At 36.5% G+C, this 15,425-nt stretch overlaps 1 protein-coding gene across 5 annotated transcripts in view; it reads left to right on the top strand.

Moving 5' to 3' along the window:
- EHBP1 (EH domain binding protein 1) overlaps positions 1-15,425 on the top strand; it is a 347,198-nt gene that overhangs the window by 43,886 nt on the left and 287,887 nt on the right. The gene's annotated exons all lie outside the window — the stretch shown is intronic.

The raw sequence follows: 15,425 nt of genomic DNA, 5'->3' as shown, positions 1-15,425 counted from the left end.
GGGTAAATCGCCTCAAGCCAAGGCAACAAAAGCAAAAATAAACAAATGGGACCATATCAACTAAAAAGCTTTTGCATAGTGAAGGAAACTATCAATAAAATGAAAAGGCAACGTACTGAATGTGAAAAGATATTTGCCAATGATATATCTGATAAGGAGTTAATATCCAAAAAATGTAAAGAACTCACATGAGTCAATATCAAAAAAACAATCTGATTTAAAAATGGGCAGAGGACTTGAATAGACATTTTCTATGAAAAATATACAGGTGGTCAACAGACACATGAAAAGATACTCAACATTAGTAATCATTACAAAAATGCAAATCAAAACCACAGTGAGATATCACCTCACTACTGTCAGAATGGCTATGATCAAAAGTCAACAAATAACAGATGTTGGTGAGGGGAACTTTTAAGATCTAATGTCTTAGCAACTTTCAAATACAATACAGTATTGTTAGCCTACTCATACTTGAAAAGGTGCTCAACGTTACTAATCATTAGGGAAATGCAAATCAAAACCACAGTGAGATATCAACTCACACCTGTTAGAATGACTGTTATCAAAAATAAGAAATAACAAGTGTTGGTGAAGATGTGGAGAAAAGGGAACTATTGTACCCTGTTAGTGGGAATGTAAATTGGTTCAGCCACTAGTATGGAAGTTCCTCAAAAAATTAAAAGTAACAACTATTGTATAATCCAGCAGTTCCACTTTTGGGTATTTATCAGAAGAAACCAAACACTAACTTTAAAAGATATATGTACCCCATGTTCATTGCAGCATTGCTCACAATAGCCAAGATAAGGAAACAACCTAAGTGTCCATCGATGGATGAATGGTTAAAGAAAACACACAGACACATACATACACACAGAGGAATGTTACTCAGCCATAAAAAGAAGGAAATCCTGCTATTTGTGACAACATGGATAGTCCTTGAGGGCATTATGCTAAGTGAAATAAGTGAGAGAAAGACATACAGATGATCTCACTTTTATGTGGAATCTTTAAAAAACAAAACAAAACTGAACTCATAGACATAGAGAACAGATAGGTTTGCTAGAGGCGGAGGTGGGTGAAATGGGTGAAGGTGGTCAAAAGGTACAAACTTCCAGCTATAAAATAAGTCATTGGGATATAATGTACAGCATGGTGACTGTAGTTAATAATACTATATGGCATATTTGAAAGTTGCTAAGAGTAAATCTCATTATAAGAAAAAAATTTTTGTAACTATGTATGGTGATGGATGTTAACTAGATTTATTGTGGAGATCATTTCACAATATGTATAAATATTGAATCATGTTACATATATGAAACTAATATAATGTTATATTTCATTTAAAAAGTTATAGCTCATAAAAATGATTTACTAGAATAATTTGTTAATTAAAATTATTTTGTTTACTTAAAATAGCTTTGGGCAATTGCATAAAGGAGAGTTTATATTTTTCTCTTTCCATAAGAGAATGTTTTGCTCTGTGTGCTTTGTGTTTCAACCTCAGGATATTGGGTTATACAAATTAATTGTATCTTTGCAGCACTGACAGGAATAGACGCTTTAGGAATAACACGTTGAATTAAGGATGGCTTCTTTTACCACCCACATTATGTGATGAGTAGCACAGGATATTTAAATGCTTTGGCACAGAACATGAATAGAGCTGATCATGAAAATACAAAAAAAATATATATACAATATTGTTAACCATAGTCACTGTGCTGTACATTAAATCCCCAGAACTTATTTATCCTATAAGTGGAAGTTTGTAACTTTTGACCACCTTCACCCATTTCCCTCACCCCCAACACTGACCTCTGACAACCACCAATCTGTTATCTGTATCTGTGAGTAGTCCACTGCTTTTATATTCCACATGTAAAGGAGATCATGCAGTATTTATCTTTCTGTCTCTGGCTTATTTCACTTAGTATAATGCCCTCAAGGTCCATTCATGTTGTCGCCAATGTCAGGATTTCCTTCTTTTTTATGGCTGAATAGTGTTCTATTGTGTGTGTATATAATATAAAGAAGATACACACACACACCCCACATCGTCTTTATCCATTCACCTGTTGACAAACACTTAGGTTATTTCCATATCTTGACTATTGTAAATAATGCTGCAGTAAACATTGGGGTGCATATATCTTTTCAAGTTAGTGTTTTGTATTCTTCAGATAAGTACCCAGAAGTAGAATTGCTAGATCATGTGGTAGTTCCATTTTAAATTTTTTGAGGAATCCCCATACTGTTTTGCATAGTGGCTGAACCAATTTACATTCCCACCAACAGTATATAAGAGTTGACTTTTCCCACGTCCTCGCCAACACTTGTTATCTCTTGTCTTTCTGATAATACCCATTTTAACAGGTAAGAGATGATAATCTCATTTTGGTTTTGATTTGCATTTCCCTGATGATTAGTGTTGTTGGGTACCTTTTCATGTACCTGTTGGGCATTTGTATGTCTTGTTTGAAAAAATGTTCAGTTCTTCTGCTCATTTTTTAACTGGATTTTTTTTTTTTGCTAATGAGTTATATAAGTTCTTTGTATATATTAGATATTAACCCCTTGTCTGATATATGATTTGCAAATATTTTCTTCTACTTCATAGGTTGCCTTTTTATTTTCTTGATAGTTTCCTTTGCTGTGCAGAAGCTTTTTAGGTTGATGTAGTTCCATTTGTTTTTTCCTTTTGTTCCTTGATCTTTTGGTGTCATATCTAAAAAATCATTGCCAAGATTGATGTCAAAGAGCTTACCCTGTATGTTTTATTCTAAAAGTTTTATGGTTTCAGGTCTTATGTCCAATTCTTTAGTCCATTTGAGTTGTTTTTTGTGTATGGTGTAAGATAGAGGTTCAATTTCATTCTTTTGATTGTGGCTGTCCAGTTTTCCCAAAACCATTTATTGAAGGGACTACCCTTTCCCCAGTATATATTCTTTAGCTCCTTTGTCATAAATTAATTGACCATATATTCATGGTTTTATTTCTGGGCCCAAATTTCTTCTTTGTAATTAAGATTCATCATTTAAAAATTTAAGGTTAAACTTTACAAAATGATATATTTAAATGGTTTACAAATTCAAAGAGTACCGCAAAGCTCATAACAGAGAAAGCAACGGTTCCTTGCCCCGCCCTGCCCCACTTGACTCTCCTTCCCTACAGAAAACCACTTTCAACCCCGTTAGTTCTTCTGGTGCTGTACTCTGTATTCTTCAGTAACATATTTTTGTTTTCTTTATTTTTTATTGAGTTACAATTAATATACCATAAAATTTACCTTTTAAAAATGTACGATTCAGTGACTTTTAGTGTACTCACAACATTGTGTAACTATCATCACTATTTAATTCAGAATATTTTCATCGCCAAAAAAAGAAATCCTGTTCCTATTAGTAGTCATTCCCCATCTTTGTTTCCCCCTTCAAGCCTCTGGCAAACATAATCTACTTTTGTCTCCATGGATTTGCCTGTTGTGGACATTTCCTATAAATGAAGTCATGCAATAAGTGGCCTTTTGTGTCTGGCTTCTCTCACTTAGCATGTTTTTGAGGCTCGTCCATGTTGTAACAGGTGTCAGTATGTTACTCATTTTTATGGCCAAATAATAGTTCATTGCATGGATATACCACATTTTGTTTACCTGTACATCAGTCAATGGACATTTAAGTTGTTTCCATTTTTAGACTATTATGGATAATGCTGCTATGAACATTCATGTACAAGTTTTTGGGTATATACCTAGAATTGAAATCACTGAATGATATGGTACTCTATGTTTAACTTTTTAAAAAATTTTATTTTTTTCTGTCTCTTTTAATTGAAGTATAGTTGCTGTACAATATTATATGTTACATGTGTACAGTATAGTGATTCATAATATTTAAACGTTATACTCCATTTATAGTCATTATAAATTATTGGCTATATTCTCTGTGTTGTACAATATATCTTTGTAGTTTATTTTATATCTAATATTTTGTACCTCTTGTCACCTACCACTATATTGCCCCTCCCCTCTTCCCTCTCCCCACTAGTTTGTTCTCTGTGAGTCTGCTTCTTTTTTGTTATATTCACTAGTTTGTTATATTTTTTTAGGTTCCACATATAGGTGATATCATTTGTCTTTCTCTGACTTATTTCACTTAACATAATGCTCTCCAAGTCCATCCATGTTGCTGCAAATGGCAAAATTTCTTTCTTTTTTTTAAGGCTGAGTACTATTCCATTGTGTATATATATATATATATATATATATATATATATATATATATATATATATATATAACCACATTTTCTTTATCCATTCCTCTGTTGATGGGCACTTAGGTTGCTTCCATATCTTGACAATTGTAAATAATGCTGCTATGAACATTGTAGTGCGCATACCTTTTAGAATTAGTGTTGTTATTATTTTTTTTTTTTTTGCGGTACACGGGCCTCTGACTGTTGCAGCCTCTTCCGATGCGGAGCACAGGCTCTGGACGCACAGGCTCAGCGGCCATGGCTCACGGGCCCAGCCGCTCCACAGCATGTGGGATCCTCCCGGACTGGGGCACAAACCTGCGTCCCCTGCATCGGCAGGTGGACTCTCAACCACTGCGCCACCAGGGAAGCCCTAGAATTAGTGTTTTTGTTTTTGTTTTTTACATATAGGCAGGAGTGGAATTGCTCGGTCATATGGTAGTTCTGGTTTTGTTTTTTTTTGTTTGTTTGTTTTTTTTGCGGTAGGCAAGCATGTGGGATCTTCTTGGACCGGGGCACGAACCCGTGTCCCCTGCATCGGCAGGTGGACTCCCAATCACTGCGCCACCAGGGAAGCCCTGGTAATTCTGTTTTTATTTTTTTTGAGGAATTTCCGTACTGTTTCCCATAGGCCGAACCAATTTGTATCCTCACCAGCAATGTAGGAGGGTTCCCTTTTCTCCACATCCTTGCTAACATTTGTTATTTGTGTTCTTTTTGATGATAGCCATTCTGACAGGTGTGAGGTGATATCTCATTGTGGTTTTGATTTGCAGTTCCCTGATGATTAGTAAGCAACGTTGAACATCTTCTCAAGTGCCTGTTTGGCCACCTTCATTTCCTCTTTAGAAAAATGTCTATTCACTTCTTCTGCCTGTTCTTTAATTCAGTTGTTTGTTTGTTTTTAATTTTGAGTTGTATTAGCTGTTCATATATGTTGGATATTAATCCCTTATCCGTCTTATCATTTGCAAATATCTTGTCCCATTCAGTAAGTTGTCTTTTCAGTTTGTCCATGGTTTCCTTTGCTGTGCAAAAGCTTCTAAGTTTAATTGGGTCCCCTTTATTTATTTTTGCTTTTATTTCTTTGCCTTAGGAGATGGATCCAAAAAAATATTGCTGTGATTTATGTCAAAGAGTGTTCTGCCTATGTTTTCCTCTAGGAGTTTTATAGTATCCAATCTTACATTTAGGTCTTTAATCCATTTTGAGTTTATTTTTGTATATGGTGTTAAGAGAATGTTCTATTGATAATTTCATTCTTTTACATGTAGCTGTCCATTTTTCCCAGCACCACTTACTGTAGAGACTGTCTTTTCTCCATTGTATATTCTTGCCTCCTTTGTCATAGATTAATTGAGTGTAAGCATGTGGGTTTATTTCTGGGCTCCCTATCCTGTTCCGTATGTTTAACTTTTTGAAGAACTCCCAAACTGTTATACACAGCAGCTATACTATTTACAATCCCACCAGCCATGTGTAAGGGTTCCAATTTTAACATATCTTCATCAACAGTTGTTATTATCTGTCTTTTTGATATAGTCTTCCTGATAGGTGTGTGAAGTGGTATTTCATTGTTCAACAATATACTTTCAACTTTTTCTTTTAACCTTTTGATTTTAGACTTTATTAGCTTCTTGATATGGTAGGTGACGGTTTAGCTGTCTACCACTTCCTCCCTGAAGCATACTTACCCTTCCCTTTCCCCATCCTTCCTAGTCTCCAATCAGCTCTACCAGAGCTAGGTCAGAATTCATTGTTATGACTTGGTATTGTTTACATCGAGCGCTATGGTATTATGATTACATTTTCTTTCTTTTGATTTCTCTTGGGTTAAAAATTACTTTTTTTCCCCTTTCCCCTCATGTATATATCATTATTATTTCCAAATTTTTCTGTCAGCCTCTCAATATCCCTCTCAAAACAGTTAAACATTGGTGACTCATCAATTCCTTTTTCTCCTGGAGTCTTCCAGTGTCCTATTCCACTTTGGAATGATTTCTTTCTAGGCCTGTGACATAGATGACATCTTGAGACCTTTTTTCACTGTCATCTTGGGAAATTAGTGAGACTTTTAACCTCTGGATTGATCTAAATTTCTAGTCTTTTCTCTCCCATTGAACATCTGTTACTTTATTCTAGATGTGGACGATTTCCTCAACTTTATCTTCAGACTCTTCAATTTTTACTTTCCTAAATGAAAAAGGATGACATAACATAATTTACAGATTTCTTTACTATTCTTTTAATTTTCCTTTTATATTTTTCATGGGTACAGTATCTTCTGTATTTCCAAGGTTATTAGTGATAATGTCTTCAGTTTCTTTCAAGTTTATTTTTTCTCTCTTTTAGCCACTTGCCTTTTATATTAGAAACTTTCCTCAGATGATCCTTCGTTTGTTCACATTTAAGAGGGAGACTATACAAAGCTGTTTGGAAGCATAGACACGGGATGGTTGCTAACATTATCTGAAAATTTGCTGAAAGACAGGCACTGATCTAAGTACTTTATTTGCATTATCTTAACAGATCTTTACATTGGTCCTTTGAGGTTCTAATTTCACAAATGAGGAACATCTTGAGGCTTAGATGGTACAACCCGAAGGAGGGGAACCCAGATCTGTCTGCCTTCATATGATTTTTTTATCCATGATATTCTGTTTCCCTGCCTCCCTCCCAGTAAATGATTTGTGAATACCAGGAAAACGCTTTATGAATACCAGGAAAACTCTTGAGAACCTTAAAGTCAGATAGAAGCAAGACAGACAAATGTAATCATCCAAACATAAAATGACAGCAATTGCAGAATTGTGTTGAGAGAAAATGGTGAATATGATTGTTTAGGAGGGCTGGGGAATGGTCTGAGTGATGTATCCTTTTTTTTTCTACTAATCTCTTTTCCAGGAAGCCCGGTACATGACTTGGAAATATTAATATTTATGTGAGTGACATGTGAGGCTTGTTCAAACAGGACTAGAAAAAAAGAAGTAGTAAGTAATACGCTAAATTAAAGGAAGCATCATGGGTGATTTTATAAAACAGTAAAGAAAGTAGGAAGTATTATTTGGGAAGGTCAGTATTGCACACATGATACAGCAGTGATTGATTATAACGCTATTTCTCTCAAATATCTTTATATTAGAAATTATAAACCCTTTATACTCTTTAATAGTATAGCAGAAAAATTATATATACATGTGTGTGTATTTTTTGATGGCCTCTCAGGAAGTTTACTTAGCTCAAGTTTGTCAAACTGCACTTCCTCAGTTTGAATGGTGTTGTTCCTAAATACATAGCTATTAGAATCCCTGTCAGCGAAAGTCCATATGTGTCACCAGTTAAACATTTTTAACCAAAAGCAATCACTCCGTGAAAATATTTTAAAGATGGTAGGAAGAGGCAAAATATAATTTAAAAAAATATTTTTATTTGAGTGACAAAGATTTACATCTCTTATTATTAGAACTGTCCTTTCATTTTTACAGAAAAGAAATATATCCTGTGTATGTGTACTTTGTCTTGTAGAATTTTTTTTCCTATTGAATTAATTATTACAGCTTGCTAAATAACTCTTGTGAAGTAAGCATAAAGGAGTATAATTAACTGGAGCTACAAGCAGTGATAGTACAATAGGAGGCAGGTGTACCTACTGAAGGATAAAAATAATTACTTGAGAAATAGTTAGAGTATTTCTGTGATAAGACAATTTTCCCCCTTTCATTTCAATATTCACAACATCCCACCATGAAATGTTCAGTTATGGCTAAGAGCCCTTTCCCCTAAAAGGAATAACCTTGTTATTTAGTGAAGTACCTATTCACATTAACATCAGGGTTAATATTGTGAGCTTTCTTTTCCTCATTGTAAGCATATCCTGTATTATTTTTTTTTGTGGTACATGGGCCTCTCACTGTTGTGGCCTCTCCCGTCGCGGAGCACTGGCTCCGGACGCACAGGCTCAGCGGCCATGGCTCATGGGCCTAGCCGCTCTGCGGCATGTGGGATCTTCCTGGACCGGGGCACGAACCCGTGTCCCCTGCATCGGCAGGCGGACTCTCAACCACTGCGCCACCAGGGAAGCCCCTCCTGTATTCTTTGGTGAGAGGAATATGCTGTACTTTTTGTGTTCTAAAGGCTTATGATTCCTTATTTATAATTTAGGAAAAGCTCAAAGGCATAAATATTAATTACTAAGTTCTGAGGTATAGCTGTCTTTTATCTTCAGAAACATCAATTTCATATATGTGAAAACCAGTAGGACATAAAAAGGTTAAATTTGGTCTCAGCACTTTGCAGTGTAAGTTTCTACAAGACAGCAACTGCTTTATTGTTATGTATGTGTGTCTTTTGAATTTTCTATATGTTGAGGAGTTACTGTAGCAGACACACCCCAAAATCAAAGTGGTTTGACCCAATAAAAGTCCATTTCTTGCTCACTTTTCAATCTAGAGAGGTTGACTGGACTTCCACGTGGTCATTCAGGAGCCCATACACCTTTTATCTTATGATTCTGCCCTCCTTTGCATTCTGGAATCCTCTCCATTCAGCTGGTGTGGAGAAGGCATACTCATTTATTATCCACTCTCCTCCAGAAGTGACACCAGTGGTGAGGGGTATCATGTAGTTCCATCGCAGTGTCAGCATGCTGGGAATGGTGGTGGTGGTTGGGGACAAGGGGCTTCCTGCAACATCTCCCAGGTTTAACATTGTGCTTTGGACAGGGAGCCTGAATCTTCGGTGGTCCATTTACTGCTCTGCTAAAAGATACTACTTCCCCTTTCATAATATTATTCAAAGGTGGTAATATTAACTACCTCTAGGTTGTCAGAAAACAGGAGGCAAAGGATTCTGTGCCACAAATGCTTTACTCTATTCTTTAATTTCTCATTTCATTTTAAACCACAAAATATTTAACCAATTTGAGTCATTTAATCATATGGTCACTGAATCATAGTTTTAGAACTAGCTGAGGTCTTAGTACAATCTCTTCATTTGATAAATTAGGGAATAGGCTCAGAGATATGGAGAGGCATTCCTAAGGTCACTACGTGCCAGAACTAGGAAAAACAAGTTTCCCAACCTCCAGTCTAGTAATCTCTCCTCTGTACTATGTCATCTTTGAGGAGCCGCCTTTTACAATTCATATCTCCTAAATTAATACAAATTGTTTCCCCAGTTTTCTTTCCTTTGACTACCTTCCTAAGATACTTACCCTGGAGAAAGGGGGATTTTAATTGATATAGAAGAGAATTAGTGATCTGAAAAGCATTTGTTAAAATTTTATTGTTGGGTCCTGTAATGGAGTGCCATACTGACTTTGCAGGCCCAAGGAAGAATGCCCCAGACATTGGAGGGGCTGCAGGTAAAGGAGGGCTGCAGAGTCAAGTGGGGCCTCTTTCAAAATTTTGTCTATGGCCAGCTCAGACCTTAGGGAACATTTATGTTAACTTAAGACAAAGAATACACCTCTTCCACTTCTATTGACTTAGAAAACAGATTAATTCAGCTGAGAGGTCTTCAAATTCAATGCAATTTTTTGCTAATAATTAGAGAAACACAAATCAAAACTACAATGAAGTATCACCTTATACCAGTCAAAATGGCTATCATCAAAAAAATCCACAAACAATAAATGCTGGAGAAGGTGTGGAGAGAAGGGAACCCTCCTACACTGTTGGTGGAAATGTAAATTGATACAGCCACTATGGAGAACAGAACTAAAAATAGAGCTACCATATGACCCTGCAATCCCACTTCTGGGCATATATCCAGAGAACATGGTCCAAAAGGATACATGCACCCCAGTGTTCATTGCAGCACTGTTTACAATAGCCAAGACATGGAAGCAACCTAAATGTCCATCAGCAGAGGAAAGGATAAAGAAGATGTGGTACATATATTATACAATGGAATATTACTCAGTCATAAAAAAGAATGAAATAATGCAGCAACATGGGTGGACCTAGAGATTGTCATACTGAGTGAAGTCAGTCAGACAGAAAAAGAGAAATATCCTGTGATATCGCTTATATGCGGAATCTAAAAAGAAATTATACAAATGAATGTATTTACAAAACAGAAACGGACTGACAGACTTAGAGTATGAACTTATGGTTACCAGTATGGGAAAGATGGAGGGAAGGGATAGTTAGGGAGTTTGGGACTGACATGTACACACTACTATATTTAAAAAGGATAACCAACGAGGACCTACTGTATAGTACAGGGAACTTTGCTGAATGTTATGTGGCAGCCTGGATGGGAGGGGAGTCTGGAGGAGAATGGATACATGTATATGTATGGCTGAGTCTCTTTGCTGTGCACCTGAAACTATCACAACATTGTTAATTGGCTATATTCCAATATAAAATAAAAAGTTAAAAAATAAATACAATGAAATTTTAAAATTTAATTGTTTAATTCTGTCTGTTCATATGTAATTCCAAACTTAAAAGTGCTATTTTATTTTAAATAACTCCCTCTCCACATTTAAATAATTCCCCACCACAAAGTAATATAAATTCATTGTAGAAAATACAGAAAAGTATATTCTTTAAATGACATGTAATTTCATTAACTAATAGTAACCACAGTTATCACAGGTTGTGCCTGGAGTTGGGTAGTTGCTTTAATTGTTTGTGTCTCCACTAGAATGTAAACTTCCAGAGGATCAAGTCTTGTCTTCTTTTGTCTTTTCATCTCCATGGCTCACCACAGTGCCAGGAATGTAATAGGCATTCAATAAAATATTTGTTGAATGCTTATTATGATTCTGGAGAGTGATGAGGCTGGTTTTCACGTGATGGTTTTGGGATTTTTCTCATGGCTTTGTGTCTCACCTCACACAAGTGACATACATGCGAGAGTAGGAAAGAGTAAAGGAATCTAAATTTAAGCCAGAAATGTTTTTCTTTAAATTTACTTTGATCACAGTAGATCACTAGTGGCAAAGAGAAGAAGGGCCCAAAACTTAGTTGCAGACGAAAGAAAGATACAGTTTATTGCTTTATAAGCTGGTTCATTGTAGCTCTCATATCTTTTCCTCCTTCCACTTCCATTTTCCTCCTGTCCTTCCTCCTCTACAGAATTTAGCATCAGGACTATAGCGTGAGATAAGTCTTGCCACCTTCAGATTCAACTTGTTGCTTTTTAAGGACTCTGAGGGTAGGCTAGAAGGTCGATTTTTATTTTATTCATTCATTCATTCATGTTTTGGCCGCACTGCCTGGCATGTGGGATCTTAGTTCCCTGACCAGGGATCAAACCCATGCCCCCTGCAGTGGAAGCATGGAGTCTCAACCACTGGACTGCCAGGGAAGTCCCTTATTTTTAACTGTAAAGTTTCCTCTGCTGCATAAGCCCACCAAAAAACTACAAATTTTCCAGTGGAACTCAGGCAGTGTGTCTGTGTACATTTTATGTGTATGTGTATAAAATGTTTATATATGTAAATATTTGTATATAAATATATGTGTGTATGTTTATATATCTGTATGTGTAGTGCTACCTGGTTACTTAGGTAATGGGGTAGAAATGTTAAGTACGTGATTGTTAGATTCTCTCTAAAATCTGGGCTCTATCAGGTTGTCTTGACTTTTTTGATAGAAAGTTATATAGGTTCTTTGGTAGTTGGATAAAACTCTCACAATTGCTCTATCCCTGGCCTCTTGGGAGCACATAAGTAAATATTTAATGGTTCTTTTCTAGTACAGCATGGATGCTTAAAATATTAATTGTGGTCAACCAGTTGTGTGGTTTTTGGTGTTCTTCTATGAGAACAATAACAGCACAGTTCTTTATTTTAGAACATTCTGCCTTGCTTTGTCCCTGATAATGTAAAGGTGGGCTGATTTCTAATGAAGACATTATAAAATTGGACATGACTTAGAATTACAAAAAAGTTTATTCATCTCTGGAGACATTCTCAAAGTAATTTATGTTATATTTACATACTTGGAACTTCAGGCATATAGGTTAGGAGACCACCCTTCCTAATTTTTTACAGTAAGTGGCTTCCCTTTTCTGAAACACAAGATCAGAACGGGTTGAGGGGAGGGAGATGCTGAGAGGCCAAGTTAGGTGGAGGCAACTGTGCAGGTGGCACTAGGACAATATCATGGAGGGGAGACACCCTCACTGCCATCACAACTAATACCTCACTAATGTTCCAAGTCGGGAGGTGTGGGGATTGCTTTGCACTCTACCTTCCCAGGAGATTCCAATGTGCAGCCAAGGTGAGGATGCTTGCAAAGCTCAAATAAGCTGCAGAGAGAATGTGTTATGTAGCTACAGGCTTTAGTTGGACCTCATCAATTATAATTAACCAACTGGGAATTCCTGGATGAAATTTAAGGTTCATTCAGTAGTGAATGTACGTCAAGCCTCAATCTTGTACCAGATTCTTGTTAGTTACTAGGAATAGAAAGATAAATAAGATATGGTTGATAAAGGAGCACAGTCTAGTGGAGGAGATAGAAATAATAACAAATAATGTAATACAGGGTGCATAGGATATTAAAAAAGAGGTGTCTAGAGTATTACTGGAAATACAGTAGAAGGAGCAGTTAACTCTGCCTGAGGTTTAGTATGTGGGATGAAGTGGGAATGGAATGAGAAATGGTCAGGTTTTCACAGAGGAAGTGATGAATTAAGAGTTTATCAGGTAGAAAAGGAGAGAAAAGAAGAGGTTTTAAAAAAAGTTTGTAACATGCAAAGATGTGAAGAAATTGAATAAGTGTTCAGGGATTGGTTGGAAAGCAAGATGCCTTTGAGATATTTGTAGGTTTTGCATCTAGAAAAGTAGATCAGAGTCAGGTGGTGAAGTGCCTTATAAACCACATTCAGGAATATGGATGTTATCTTGCATGCTATGGTGTCACAGGGTCAAATGCATACAGGGACTAAGTAGATCATCTTAAGAGTGAAGCTGGTCATGTGTGAAGCAGTTGATAGCATTGAAGGCTCTAGTAATCTGGATAGCATGGACCTTGTTTAAAGGCATTTAAGTAAGAAATGTTTTTTAAAGTTTAAATTTAAACTAAAATAGAATACTATTTAGGTCAAATAAATCTGTGAAATTCAACCTTCAAGTGCCAGTCGGTAGTACCTTCAGTATAAGAGCCCAGTAAGGATAATAAGGAAAATCGGTAAGATCTTTATAGCATTTCTAAAGAAGTATTGCAGAAATATAACTAAGAGTTGAGGTTGGGCTGGAAATGTGGAGGTGAGAACATAGTAAAAAGGTTAGTGTAGTAATCTAGGTAAAGTGTTCCAGCAAGCCACCAATGCTTTCAAATAAGGTAACTTGCACTGGTTGGCTACGCAGTCCCTCTGCTGTTAAGCTGCCATCATTGATCATACCCTCTGCCCAGCTCTGTTGTCATGTTGCTATACTGCTCCCCATCTTCATGTCATTTGTCCTGTTCTACTTCTCTGTGTGTTGAACAAGGTTTTGTTTGTTTCTCCATTGGTTCAGATTCTTAGATGAACACTCTGATGTTTCATAGAAACTTTCTTCTGTTTCATCTGTAATTTAGCACTTTGGCATCTGGCTCCTGCTCCCAACAGCTCACGCTGGAAAGATTCACCAAAGCAAGCTACTGGTTTTTACAATTGTTGTCTTCAAAGCCTGACACTGTTTGGGAACTGGTTTAGTCTTGGGTGGAGAACCACCATTTTTTGTTTTTATACTATGCTGGTTACTATCACCATCAGAAACACACTGCATTTGTTTAGAAGATGCCTTGATGAAATAGTTTCATTGGAACCTTACTTTTGTTTTTTTGTCTACTCTTGTTTTCTTCAGGTCCTATCACTGAAAATGAACAAGTATTAACATTTTACCACATTTATATTGCTTCTTGCATCCTCCTCCTTCCTGTATTTAGCTGGGTTATATAGATTGTAAACTCTTAGTCTTTTATGTCTGAAACCATTTCTTAAATGGTAGTTTAGCCAATATGAAACTCCAGGATGGCATCTATTTTCCTTTAGCACTTGAAGATCATTAGCTTCATTGTATTTTGGGCGCTGTTGCTGCTATGAAGTTGTTGTCAGCATAATTACGCCTTTGCTGGTAACCTGTCTTTTCTTTTATGATTTTTCTCTTTATTCTTGCTGTTCCGTAGTTGCAAGGTATTTAGACATAGATTAGTTTTTTATTTATCCTGTTTATTTGTTAATATATATTTTCAACCTAAGGACCCTATCTTTATTGGAACATTCTTAGCCTTTTCTCCTTAGTATTGCCTCTGCCATTCCCACTATTCTAAACTTCTAGAATTTCTTTTTTTAAATAAATTTATTTATTTATTTTTGGCTGCTTTGGGTCTTTGTTGCTGTGTGCGGGCTTTCTCTAGTTGCGGCGAGCAGGGGCTACTCTTTCATTGTGGTGTGCAGGCTTCTCATTGCGGTGGCTTCTCTTGTTGCGGCGCACGGGCTGTAGGCATGCGGGCTTCAGTAGTTGTGGCACATGGGCTCTAGAGTGCAGGCTCAGTAGTTGTGGCGCACGAGATTAGTTGCTCTGCAGCATGTGGGATCTTCCCGGACCAGGGCTTGAACCCGTGTCCCCTGCATTGGCAGGCAGATTCTTAACCACTGCACCACTAGGGAAGCCCTAGAATTTCTATTAGGTGTGTGTACTTCTCAATCTATCTTCTATGTCTCTTACCTTCTTTAAAAAATATTATCACTTTATTTCTCTGTACTACATTCAGGGTCAGTTCCTCAGTAATATCTTTCATTAGACAACTGTTGCTCTTTGGACAGGTTTCTAGGTAAATCACTGGATCAGGAGTTTACGGCTGGTGACCTTTTATAATATATGTATGTAGGTAGGAAGGTAAGTAGGTAGGTAGGTAGTTAAATAGGAGGACAGGTCATCTGCTGATAATGAAAGATACCAGGGTAAAATGAAGGAGACAGAGAAAGTGGTGAAGGTCACTGAGATGAGTAATATCATTCATTTCTTGGTTAAAAAGCTTTTATCTAAGATTTTTTAAAAATAAAAATCTAAGTAAAAGAACTGATAATCATAGTTTTTATGTTTTCCCTAAGCATTAAAGAGAACTTAGTTGTATTAGCTGAAAATGTGAGTGTGTTTTGTTTTTAACTTTATGTTGGCAGAAGATAAAGAAGAGAGGTATGAGAATTAGAAGACCTGTATT

The sequence above is a fragment of the Phocoena phocoena genome, chromosome 14, assembly GCF_963924675.1.
Source record: "Phocoena phocoena chromosome 14, mPhoPho1.1, whole genome shotgun sequence".
NCBI lineage: Eukaryota > Metazoa > Chordata > Mammalia > Artiodactyla > Phocoenidae > Phocoena > Phocoena phocoena.
Note: the sequence above shows the minus strand (reverse complement) of the source record. Positions and strands in the feature narration are given on the sequence as shown.